Here is a 12635-nt window from a genome sequence, read left to right as displayed (position 1 = left end):
CATAAGTGGTTTTTAAACATAAAGCAAAGAAAGCCAGCCTACAAACCACAATCCCAGAGAACTTAGACAATAATGAGGACACTAAGAGAGACTTACATAGATTTAATCTACATGGGAAATAGAAAGTAGAAAAAGACAAGATCTCCTGAGTAAAGTGGGAGCATGGGGACCTTGAGGGAGGATTGAAGAAGGCAGGATAGAGGCAGGGAAGGGAGTAGAGAAAAATGTAGAGCTTAATAAATATCAATAAAAAAATAAAATTAAAAAGACAGGCATTTACACAATGGTGTGTGGGATAGACTAGACAAAAATAAACAGGGCTTGGAGCAAAGAAAAGAGAAATAGGGAATGGGGAATCTCTTTCCATTTCCCCGATTGTTCACATCTGTAAAGGTCCCAAATAATATCAGGTTCTAGGATGCCACTAGGCTGCCCTTGGGTTGATTATCTATGGGATATTGAAGCCAAATCCGATTGCAAAAGTTAGTAAGTTTAGGACCCTTCAGGTCAAGCATCAGGTGGAGAGACTGGAGGTTTTCTAAGAGGCTACCAAGGGACAGTGAGAGAGGAGAGTATGGAAGACACGTTGCCATGGATAAGAGAGAAGGAAAATGTCAATGCAGCCTGCAGTGGGCATCCTCAAGACTCAGGCCGGACTGAAGGAGGACCAGGTCAGTCAGTGAGTCGCCACAACAGTCAAAGCCCGGCTAAGTCAGAGACTCAGTGCCTGGGACCAGGGCTTTTTGTAAGGGTGAGAAGGCAAGGATGAAAACCTCACTCTAGGGGGAGCTGGAGAATGGAGCCACAAAAGCCACGAGGACTAGAGGAGCTTCGGGATGTGTAACTGCTCTGCCCTGGAAAAGGTTTCCCTAGTGCAAGTGTGTCCGCTCTGCCAGAGCAGGGGAGAGCTTACCCAGGGAAAGTGTTCTGCTGGGCTCTGCCCTAGTATGGGCAGCCCTGAAGGAAGAAGAGGGCAGAAGGGACACAATAACCTGGCTGGGCCTGACAAAAGAGCCGGATTGCAGCTCCAAGGTTGGGGGGATGGGGTCAAGTGAACGGGGCGGGGGACAACTGTACCCTTAAAGACCATAGTTGGGGGTTACCTCAACCTCCAAGAGTACCAGAGGGTGCCGGGTGCTCAACAGTCCCTTCCTCCAGCTCAGGGAAACATTTACACTGAGCAAAGAGGAAACTGATCTAATTGCTCCTGGTGGATGAGCAGTTGGTGATCCAGGAGAGTCTAGAGATGGACTAGAGAGGAAGGATAGGGTCCCAACGCAGCTTAGGCCCTGGGGGACACCCACGCACTAGGAGGGCCCTTCCCAGGTTTTGCACCAAATGTAAGCATTGCAGCTCAGACGGAAAGGTATCCTGGTGTTTGGGAGCCAAGGAATACCATAAAGTCACACACTGCACAGCAAACTTCACGCAAGAGATGGATTGAGAGGGGGGGAAAAGCCAGGAGGGTGGTTGTCTCTGCTTGGGAGAGAAACAGCAGAACATTGAACAAGATACAGGGCTTATATAGAGTGTCTTGAGCAGTGGGGTGGAACTTCAGGGTAAAGCTTCCCAGGGTAGAGATTGTAGGGCTCTGTAGGGTGGGGGCAGTGTCCAGCAGTTAGGGGAGTTAGACTGTTCTATGGGATGGAACCTGGTAGTTGGAGGTCCTTGGGGGGAGGGCCTGTGCCCCCCCCCGTGTGTGTGTGTGTGTGTGTGTGTGTGTGTGTGTGTGAGAGAGAGAGAGAGAGAGAGAGAGAGAGAGAGAGACAGAGAGAGAGACAGAGAGAGAGACAGAGAGAGAGAGAGAGACAGAGAGAGAGACCACTGTGTGGAAGGACTTACACATAGCCAAGATGGGAGCGGGGTGGGATATTCTGCCAGGTTGAGTGCCTTCAAACCTCAGTGATTTTTGTTAGTGAGCCAAGGGCCCTCACACCGAAATGAGCAGATACCACACATAAGTGACATGCAGCAAGCCTCTCTGCGATCCTGGGTGGGTTTTCAAAGCATCATGCTACTGTACTGTGTGCTAAAACAGCCTTCTATCAGCCGAGCTCTATCATCACTGGCCCTCCCTTTCGTGATAAAAAAGAGAAAGGAAAAGGTATGTGGGCCGTACGCACAAACGCATGCTCATCCTCTACAATCAGAACTCTGGAGAACTAGCTGCAAGGGGAGATTCTGTTTCCTCCGTGGTTCCACAGCTGTTTGGGCACTGTCATGTTTATACCACTCTCTCACAGATGTTACATTTTATGAAGCGTGACTCATTCGGGTGGTACTGCATATCTTCAACTCCGAAGAAATCCCAGAGGATGAAATGGTTACACAACCTGAAATATTTGAACAAAATAATTTTTGGAGGACAAAAAAGGGCAACCTGATTTTTCTATGCTTAAACGAAACAGAAACACCAGCGGTTTCGGATTCATTATTTAAAAACGTTACCTTCTAGTTTGGTACGCCACTAACTGTGATTGTGTGGAGCTTGCAGTGGCCCCTTCTCTCCTTCCACCATCGGAGTTCCAGGGATCCGGATTCTTGGCATGATCCTCACTGAGCCCCCTAGCTGATCTGATTTCAGATTTTTTTATTATAGTTGAGATAAAGGTGTGAGGGTGTTTTTATTTGGCAAGATCTTGTTTGATTTCTGTGAATCTCTTGTTTTGTGTCTAGTTTCTATCCCTTTGTTGTATTTCTACAGAAAAACAAACAAAAACAAACCCCACAGAGCAGTGGCTGCACATGCTTTTAAGCCAAGCACTCTGGAAAACAATGGCAGAAGTAAATAAATCCCTTGAGTAGAGGCCATCCTGGTCTGCAAAGTGAGTTCCACTTTGACAGCCAGGGCTAGCAAGAGAAACTCTGTCTTGAAAAATAAAAGCAAAAAACAAAAAAATTAGTTGGAGACAATTTTTCAGAGTATTTTTACCCCGTGTTTATTATCAGTGGTTCATTATGGAAGCTAAATAATCCAAAAACCAAGCAAAACAAAAAACAAGTACTAGTGTTTTCTAGTAAATAAGAATTTAGTCCTGCCAGGCTGGTGGTGGTGCACTCCTTTAATCCCAGCAGAGGCAGTCGGATCTTTGTGAGTTCAAGGCCAGTTGTGAAGAGCTAGTTCCAAGACAGGCCCCAAAGCTACAGAGACCCAGTCTCAAAAAACAAAACAAAAAACAAACAAACAAACAAAAAAGAATTTGCTCCTAACAAAATGACCAAGTAGAACTCAATTTTAGGAGATAATAACACCATCAGCATAATTTCTTAAGATGAAAAGCAATAATTGCACACTATTTTATCACAATTGGGCCAAACTTTTTCAACTTCCAGAAAGTTTTCCCTGTTTAAAAAGACAAATCGAAAACTTCATAACTACAAAATTCAGTTCAGAAAAACAGGGAATTGTTATTCAAATTTTGGTATTAAAAAGGTTTTAATCTGTTAAAAAAATACAATGGGTGTATTGAGACAGGTGGGAAAGAAGGGCTGACAACGGGTGAGTTTAACGTGGTGAGAATATTGTTAGGCAAAGGCAAAAAAAAGACGTGAAGATAAAAGAAGGATTGTAAACCGAAGCCTTTCTGGCCCTGGATGCGGGGTTCAGAATCCCAGCACTAGGGAGGCTAAGCTGGGAAAAGAGTTGGGGGCCAGTCTGGGCCTCTCTACAAACAAACAACAGTACAAGATTCTTTCTTTAAGATAGACAGATGTGCAGTTCTAAAGTATTTATAACACCAAAGAGGTCTTTTTGAAAATTGCTTGTTTATGGAAGCTTCCATAAAATAGACTTACGAACTCCTCATGATTCACCTTTTACTAAAACAATATCAAAAGCGTCAGTGAATGCACTGGTCTTCAAGCTCACCTGTCGCTGTTTTTCAGTTAGCTAGGAAAGAAAGCTAAGAGTGCCAGAGAAATAATGCAGTTGGCAGAGTGCTTGCCTGGCACATACCAAACCCTAGGTTGGAGCCTCAGTAATGGATGTACTGAGTGTGTGGCAAACACTTGTAAACCCAGATGCCTAGAGGGTAAGAGAAAGGCAGTCTTCAATTTGGATGCCAATTGTGGCCATGGCAACTTACCAGCTCTCTGTTCCCTGCAAATCCTTTAATTTTCCAGTCTTCAATTTTCTATTCTGTAACGAGGAGGAAAAGCTCATAACTGGCATTTCTTATCACAGAAAAAAGAAATAGTCAGAGCTCCTTTAGTGCATATATTAGGGCCTTGTGCAATGTGCCAGGTCAGTAGCCCTGAGCTGTCTGAACTTGTGAGGAGTTCTGTCAATGCAGTGTCCTGTTTGTTTGTTTGGTTGGTTGGTTGGTTGGTTGTTTGGTTGGTTGGTTCTTTTTTCAAGACAGGGTTTCTCTGTAGCTTTGGAGCCTGTCCTGGAACTCACTCTGTAGACCAGGCTGGCCCCCAATTCACAGAGATCTTTCTGTCTCTGCCTCCCGAGTGTTAGAGATTAAAGGTGTGAACCACCACCGCCCAGCAATGTGGTGCCTTCTTTTTGTTTTGTCGGTTAGTAGGCTCTTAACAGTTTCAATTTTGAGCAGACTTCTTGCCCCTAAAAACTCAAATCATCCTAGTTTGCCAATTTAAAAAATAATTTTATTGTTTATTGATTGACGTAGGTAGATGTGTGTGTGTATGTGTGTGTATGTGTGTGTGTACGTGTGTGTATGTGTGTGTGTGTGTGTGTGTGTGTGTGTGTGTGTGTGTACACTCATGCTACAGCTTACTTACAATAGTTAGTTCTCCTACTGTGTCAGTCGTGGGGATTGAACTCAGGTTGTCAGATGTGGTGGCAAGTGCCTTTACTTACTGAGCTATCATTCCCCCAAGATTCTTTAAAACCAGCCAGGCAGTGGTGGCGCACGCCTTTAATCCCAGCACTCGGAGGCAGAGGCAGGCGGATCTCTGTGAGCTCAAGACCAGCCTGGTCTACAAGAGCTAGTTCCAGGACAGGCTCCAAAACCACAGAGAAACCCTGTCTCGAAAAAACCAAAAAAAAAAAAAGATTCTTTAAAACCCTTTTGAAGCCTGTCAGGGGTGGCACAGACCTTTAATCCCAGCACTTTGAGAGGTGGAGCAGGTGGATCTCTGAGTTCGAGGCCAGACTGGTCTACAGGATGAGTTCCAGGACAGCCAGGGCTCCACAGAGAAACACTATCTTGAAAAACAAATAAACAAGCAAACAAAATAATAATAAAATAAAAATTTTTGAAAAAATATTTCTCTGTGTGTGAGAGAAAAAGGACTCTATACTAAGAATTTTGTTCTAATTTCAAGATCAGAATTATTTAAAAGAAACATCTGTCTGCTCATCTTCAAACTTTGGGAAATTGCCTTCAAATTCCTTAATCCTCCTTTCTGTTGCAGCCGTTCTGTTCAGTCAGAATTTCAGCACATTCCTGGAGTCCTTCTTTTTGTCCCGCTTCAGTTTCCCAGTGAAATGTTTGAAGCCAACTAAGTTCTCCTAATACAGATCGGCCATAATAGGAATGCCCTGCTGGGCGTGGTGCCAACACTTGGGAAGCTAAGACAGAAGGATAATGGGAAGTCTAAGATCAGCCTGGGCTACATAACAACTACTAAGACTACCGTAGCACGGTGGTTCTCCACCTTCCTAACGCTGCAACCCTTTGTACATTTCTTCATGTTGTGGTAACCACAACCGTACAACTATTTTTATTGCTACTTCATAGCTGTAACTTGCTACTGTTATGAATCGGAATGTAAATATCTGATATGCAGGGTATCCGATGGGCAACTCCTGTGAAAGGATCTGTCAGCACCCCAAAGGGTCACAACCCACAGGCTGAGAATGGCTTAGTAAAACCTGTCCTCTTTTGCTGTTGCTGGTTTTTTATTTATTTATTTTTTCAGAGCTGAGGACCAAATCCAGTGCAAGTGCTCTACCATTGAACTAAATCCTAACCCCAAGATCTGTCTTTAAACAAGGAATCTCAGTGGAATAATATTAATACTTCTTAAAGATGGTGTGTCTCTATACCACCACAGGATGGCTGTGAGCAACAGACGAGAGCTTCAGTTTGTGCTTTATCCTGTATGCCCTTATTTAGTAGGAGAAAAAAAGCAAAAATATGTCCAGATGTAATCTTGTATGAATAAGAGGAAGAGTCCAAATTGCTGCCATTCGTCTTCCCCCACCTTCTGCTGCTGTGAGGAAGAGAATTGCCATGGCTACCAAAACATGCTCTTTCCCCAGGCTTCATCAAGTTCACTTTTTACCACCCTGCGTGATGAACAGTATTGTTCTGTTAAGTGACTTCAATCTCAATCTATTCTGCACATTCCCTCGCTATTCTTCCTCCTTCTCTAAGAGAACACCCTCGACTTTTCTTTAAGACAGGAAATGTCTTGATGTAAATTAAAATAAGAATATAGGGGCTGCCAATTCAGTCTCTGCCTGAAATCTGGCATTTCCTCTGGGCCACTGCAGCTATCACTGACAGTGTATGTCTGATAATCAAAACATGCCAAGGGATGGTGAAATAAAAAGCAGGGCTACGGTAGCTCACAGACACACTCCCATTGTGTGCCCCCGGCTTCTTGAAACACTGTCTTGATCTGTAGATTTCAAGTCATAGTTTAAGACGTTAGATTAAGACAAATTAGTTCTGTTTAGCATTTTTCTTTTAAGTTTTAATTTCCCTTTTTTGTTCTCCTCTTCCACCTTCTTCTTTGGGTTTTAACCCTTGCACACCCCATTTATACAAATAAAACAAGACAAATCTGGGGAAAAAACCATTTTAAAAAGAAAGAAGATGGCCGGGCGGTGGTGGCGCACGCCTTTAATCCCAGCACTCGGGAGGCAGAGACAGGTGGATCTCTGTGAGTTCGAGACCAGCCTGGTCTACAAGAGCTAGTTCCAGGACAGGCTCCAAAACCACAGAGAAACCCTGTCTCGAAAAAAACAAAAAAACAAAAAAACAAACAACAAAAAAAAGAAGAAAGAAAGAAAGAAGATACTATCTAGTGGTTTATTTTCTTACCATTCTTTGTGAAATTCAAGACTAAATTCGACATTTTGGGCATAGACACAAAATCTCCAACTCAAATGGAAGGAAGATAATATTTGTAAATTCCATACCAAGTCATTTTTTTTCTTTTTTAAATTAGGTTTTTCGGGCTGGAGAGATAGCTTAGTGGTTAAGAGTACTGCCTGCTGTTCCAGAGGTTCTGAGTTCAATTCCAGCAACCACATGATGGCTCACAACCATCTGTAGTAAGATCTGGTGCCCTCTTCTGGCCTTCAGAACACTGTATATATAATGAATAAATAAATATTGTTTTTAAAAAAATTAGGTTTTTCAAGACAGGGTTTCTCTGTGTGGCCCTTGTCTGTCCTGGAACTCAGTATGCAGACCAGGCTAGCCTCGAACCTAGAGATCCATCTGTAGATGGATCCATCTGAGATTAAAAGCATGCACCACCATTGCTTGGCTCAAGTCAATGTTTTCAAACCATGAAACCAGAAAGATTGCTGCAAGTTCAAGACCCACGTGGACTTCAGAGCAAGTCCCAGGCCAGCTGGCTTGCTTCTCTGACTTCTTCCTGCCCCCCATGAGGAAAATAAGGAGCAGAAAAAAAAATATGATCAAATAAATTTCCACGGTAACTGGCTTTGGTGGTACACATCTTTAATTCCAGCACTGAGAAGGCAGAGGCAGGTGGATTTCTGTGAGGTCGAGGCCATTCTGGTCTTCATATGGTGTTCTAGGCCAGACACAGGTATGTAGTGAGACCCTGTCTACACTCTGTGCCTTTCTCTAGCCCTTACCTCTAGCTCCTGCTGCTCTGTTCTAATCATGGAAGGACGGGTATCTGCCTTTACTGAGCAGGCTATGAGTCAAGAGCTGAGCTAACTGCCTTTTGAGGATTTCTTCACATGATCATCACAAGGACTTCTATAAGAGTCTGTGTGACTTTGTTTCTGTGTTTGTACACACACGTGTGGGAAGGGTGATGTTGCCCATACAGGCCAGAAGGGAATGCTGGGTTTCTTAGAGGTAGGCATTTGCAAGCTGCCTGATGTTGGTGCTGGAATATTGGACCTTTGGTTATTGCAGGAAGTGCTTTTAACCACACAGTCATCTCTTTAGCCCCATTACAACATTCTACTTTATTTATTTTGGAATTTTCATGATAGGATTTTCTGTATTACGGTCCTGGCTGTCCTAGAACTAGTTCTTGTATCTTTACGCTTCAGATAAGAAGAGTAAAAAGAGTCTTCAAAGAAGCAGGCGGTTGTACAGCATCTCACAGGCAGGAAGGAGTGGAACTGAGGTTTGAAAGTGAGTCGTCAGTCCAGAGCCTAGTGTACTGCCTGGTGTTTAACCTCTGTGCTGAATGCCTTAACACTTGCAAAGCAGGTAAGCCTGAAAAATACTCCTGACCCAACCCTGAACAAAGTCATAAGACTGCGCAAGCGAGGGGACTCATCTCTGGGTGGGGCGATGAAACAGCTGGTCCAGAGGTAGGTGGTGACATTCCTGACTGTGTGCTGCCTTCTCATCCCGAACTGTCCAAGTAAGGCCTGGGAGACAGACAGGAAGACCAGTTTGCAAGTCCTTTTATGAGCAGAACCTGATCTCAACACAGAGGGAACAGAGATCAGATCATTTCATTGCCATTAGACTTAGTTTGGTTTTTTGTTTGTTTGTTGTTTTATTTTAAAGGTAAAAGAAAACCTTTTTCTTCCTTCCTTCCTTCCTTCCTTCCTTCCTTCTTTTCTTTCTTCCTTCCTTCCTTCTTTTCTCCCAACCTCACAGCCTTGAAAGCTGATTAACACATTTAAATGTCTCAAATTAGCTAGCACTCTGTCCAAGACAGATTTTTCAGTGCCAGCTCAACAGGAGTGTTATTGTGAAGGTCACGCTCAGCTCAGCTCAGCTCAGCTTCCTGGTTCTATTGGCTTCCTGAATTAATATCTTTCAAGCTGTCTCCCTCCTCATCGTTCTAACTCTTGCTAAGTCCCCTTCCACTTTCCGATTTCAAGTGTGAGAACTGTCTCTCTAGTTTCATTCAGATATTTTTTTTTTCTAACTCATCTCCCAAACTGCTAACCAGATGATTTTCACAAAAACAAGGATTTAGTATGCCATTCCCTGCTAAAAACATTTTCACTTTCACTGGAGGGGAATCAAATCCAAACCCGGGGGCATGGCATTCAAAGACCTCCTTTATGTTTCCTACTGCTTCCAGCCAGACCAAAGCAAGCCCACTCCTTGTCAGGCACCAAAGACAATATAAAGAAAGCAAGACACTTCTCTAGTGAAGGACAGGGTTAGCCGGAAAGATACAGTCTCATGATTTCAGTTCTGCTACCTATAGCAAACAGAGGCTGTCAGTATAATACCCAACTTCCAGTCTTTTTTTATTCTTTCTTTCTCCCTCTTTCTCCCTCCCCCTTCTTTCCTTCCCTCCCTTCCTCCCTTCTTCCCTCCCTCCCTCCTTCCATCCCCCCTTTCCTTGCTCCCTCTCTCCTCCTCCTTCTCTCCCTCTTCTTCCCTCCCTTCCTTCCCCTCTCTCTCCCTCCTCCCTCCCTTCCTCTCTCTTTTCCTTTCTTCCTTTCTTCTTTTGGCAAGATCTAACAATTCATTAACCCTACCTGGAGCTAGCTGTATATATACCCAGGCTTGCCTTGAACTCACAGTGATCCCCTTTGCCTCTGTAGTGTCAGGATTATAGTGTCAAGCCTTCAGCATGCCAGAGGCCCTAGTTTCTATCCTAAACCCTGGTAACAACAACAAAAAAAATGTTCTTTGCTCCCCTTGGGTAAATAAACAGGGTATTTCATAAAACTTGGCTGTGCCTTGACACCTTCCAAGGGACTGTTTATCCAAAGGGCAGGAGGATGCTCTAGTGGTGCCAAACATCTTGAGTACATTCTAGGGTGTGGGATATAGTTCACGTCTGATAAAATGACCTAAGTCATCCCCACCCCGCCCCACGCATACACATGTGGGCATAGGTACATAACAGAGCACATATACACGTGCTCTCTTTCCCAAAAATCTTTATTCAGCTAAGAAGAAATCCATTGAAAATAGTTTTGTTCTCTGAGTATGGTAGCTCATGATTTTAATCCCAGTTCTCAGAGGGTAGAGGAGGATCAGGAAATCAGGAGTTCGAGTCCAGTCACAGTTACATGAAATCCTGCCTTATCTCAACAGCAATAAAAGTTTGTCGACCATTGACTAAGTATGACCCCTGGCTCAGGGATCTGTGGCTTTAATTAAAGTTTCTCTCATGGTAATAACTTTTTTCTTTCCTTTCTTTTTTTTGGGGGGGGGAGAGGTGTTTTGTTTCATTTTGGTTTGTTTTTCTCTGTGTAACAATCCTGGCTGTCCTGGGACTAGCTTTGTAGACCAAGTTCACTTCGAACTCACAGAGATGCGCCTGCCTCAGACTCCGAGTGAAGGGATTAAAGGTGTGCGCCACTACCAGCCCCACAATAGATTATTTGTTATTTTTCTTTCTCTTTGTTTCTGTTATCCAATCATAGACAAAACATGGTCTTTCTAAGGCCCATGGTTTTATTTGCCTTTTTTTTTTTAAGACAATCTCATTATGTTTCCTAGGCTGGGCTAGAACTCTGTATCTACATAGACCAGGCTTGGCCTTCATCTAACTCACAAAGACCCACTTGGCCCTGCCTTCTAAGTGCTGACATTAAATGCGTACCTTACCATGGCCACCAAAGGTCCATGGTTTTAACAGGATAAGTAGTCTGTTGTTGAGCGTCTTCTTCACAGACAAACGTCAACAGCATTAAATCTTCCCTTGTCAAAGTAGGTTAAAGTCCAAACCCCCTTCAGACTCTGCTAAGTATATATCTTCTCCTCAATGGGTCAGAAAAACCATCCACCTCAGTGTTACAGAATTTAAATCCAACTTCTACACATTCTGTAGCAGGAATCATTGCTGTTAACACAAGGTCTCACATTGTCCAGGCTCCTCTCAAACTCCCAAAGCCCTTTCACCCCCTGAGCACAGAGATGGTGATGACCAGCACCAAGGTTTCCCTCTGCAGCCACACTTGGTCTAATGCCTCATTTAAAAGGTTGCTGACACACGCTCTCACCAGATGGCCTCTCCCCAAAATCACCTGCTTCAAAGGCTATTTGCCACTGAAACTTTCTGACCAAAGTTTTATAGTAAAATTTATTTGTTCAGAAAAGCGTTTCAAACTTCTTCTTTACCATCTATTAAATCCTGAGCTGACCAGAAGCCAGCTTGCTTAGTTCTGTAAATTCCTGCCGACTCCAGAACTGGACAGACGCCTAAGTGTGTGGATACATATCACCCAGGAATGTGATAGCTCGGGCCCCTTCACATTCTCAGGACACCAGACCACGGACGTCAAGGGCGGTTTCTTCAGCTTGGCTCTGTCCCAAGCATTTTCCACACGTTTCTCTCCACGTCTACACTGCAGCTTGGTAGTTATTTTTGTGGCGACTCAAATGTTTTATGATTATAAATATCTTTATTAGTCTTTACTGCGATGAGAATTATTTACTGACCCTCTACCGCCACAAATGGCTTTGGACTAACACCGTAGCTATTTCCTATTTTCAGTCAGGTCTAAAAGCCTCATTTTGGCATTTCCAAATTGAGAAAACCTACATCTCAGTGCAAAGTCACTGTAGCTAAGACCTGGCTGCTTTATAAATGATATTTTCTTTAAATGTGAGTTTGAAGAGCTAACATCTACTTAGTAGCCACCCTCTTTTTTTGTTTCTGCCCAACATAACTCTTTTCTATGCCCAGATCACCTCTGAGACTCAGCCATACCTCCCATCAACTCTCAAAAACACACATATGCATGCGTGTGTATATTTGCCTTGATATACTTAATTTAATTAGAATAAAGGGAAATTTTCTGTTTTCTTTCATAAGTTTTCTCTTTTTTCTTTTATTCACTAAAAATGAGTAGATAAACATAACAGTATGATGGACTATGCAACATAAAGTTTTTGTTTGAAATGGCTCAGCAGTAAAGAACACTGACTTCCCTTCCAGAAGACCTGGGTTCAATTCCTAGCACCCCACACAAGTGGCTCACAGCTGTATGTAAATCCAGTCCCAGGAGACTCAATGCTCACGTTTGCCCTCTACAGGCATTTATATGGTACACATGCAGGCAAAATATCCATACATATAATTTTCTTTTAATTAAAATAATCCTCCTGTCTACATGATCTGATGTCATGCACACAGCCTCATTGTGCTTCATTCTTTCTTTTCTCTTTCTTAAAAAAATATTTATATTTTCATTTATATGTTTATTGTGAGGTGGGTACAACATGACAGGTACGAAGAAATCAGAGGACAATTTTCAAAAACAGGTTCTCTTCTCTCTTTCGCAGGAACTGAACGCAGGTATTCAGGCCTGGCACCAAACACCTTTCCCCATTGATCCATCTTTAAACGATGTATTTATTTATGTCTATGAGAGCTCTGCTTACATGCCTGCATGGCAGAAGAGGGCATCAGATCCCACTTAAATGGTGGTGAGCCACCATGTGGCTGCTGGGAATTGAACACTGAACCTCTGGAAGAGCAGCCAGTGCTTTAAACCGCTGAGCCATCTCTTCAGCCCCACT

The 12635-nt window shown here is 43.3% G+C and overlaps 1 protein-coding gene and 1 pseudogene across 2 annotated transcripts in view; one reads left to right on the top strand and one right to left on the bottom strand.

Annotated features, from left to right (window-relative positions):
* Positions 1 to 12635, top strand: part of Cmklr2 (chemerin chemokine-like receptor 2) — a 58106-nt gene that overhangs the window by 42404 nt on the left and 3067 nt on the right. The window contains exons 2-3 of one of the 2 annotated variants that reach the window (XM_041631961.1): positions 8237 to 8399; positions 12399 to 12411. The gene's annotated coding sequence lies outside the window, so the exon portion shown is untranslated. The remainder of the gene's footprint in view (positions 1 to 8236; positions 8400 to 12398; positions 12412 to 12635) is intronic. The other variant, XM_041631962.1, reaches the window with a different exon arrangement.
* LOC121433360 overlaps positions 1 to 12635 on the bottom strand; it is a 43193-nt pseudogene that overhangs the window by 29348 nt on the left and 1210 nt on the right.

This window comes from Microtus oregoni, unplaced genomic scaffold, assembly GCF_018167655.1.
Source record: "Microtus oregoni isolate MIOR12 unplaced genomic scaffold, Mior012 000038F_ref0000394, whole genome shotgun sequence".
NCBI classification, from domain to species: domain Eukaryota; kingdom Metazoa; phylum Chordata; class Mammalia; order Rodentia; family Cricetidae; genus Microtus; species Microtus oregoni.
This window is presented reverse-complemented; position numbering and strand designations above follow the sequence as displayed.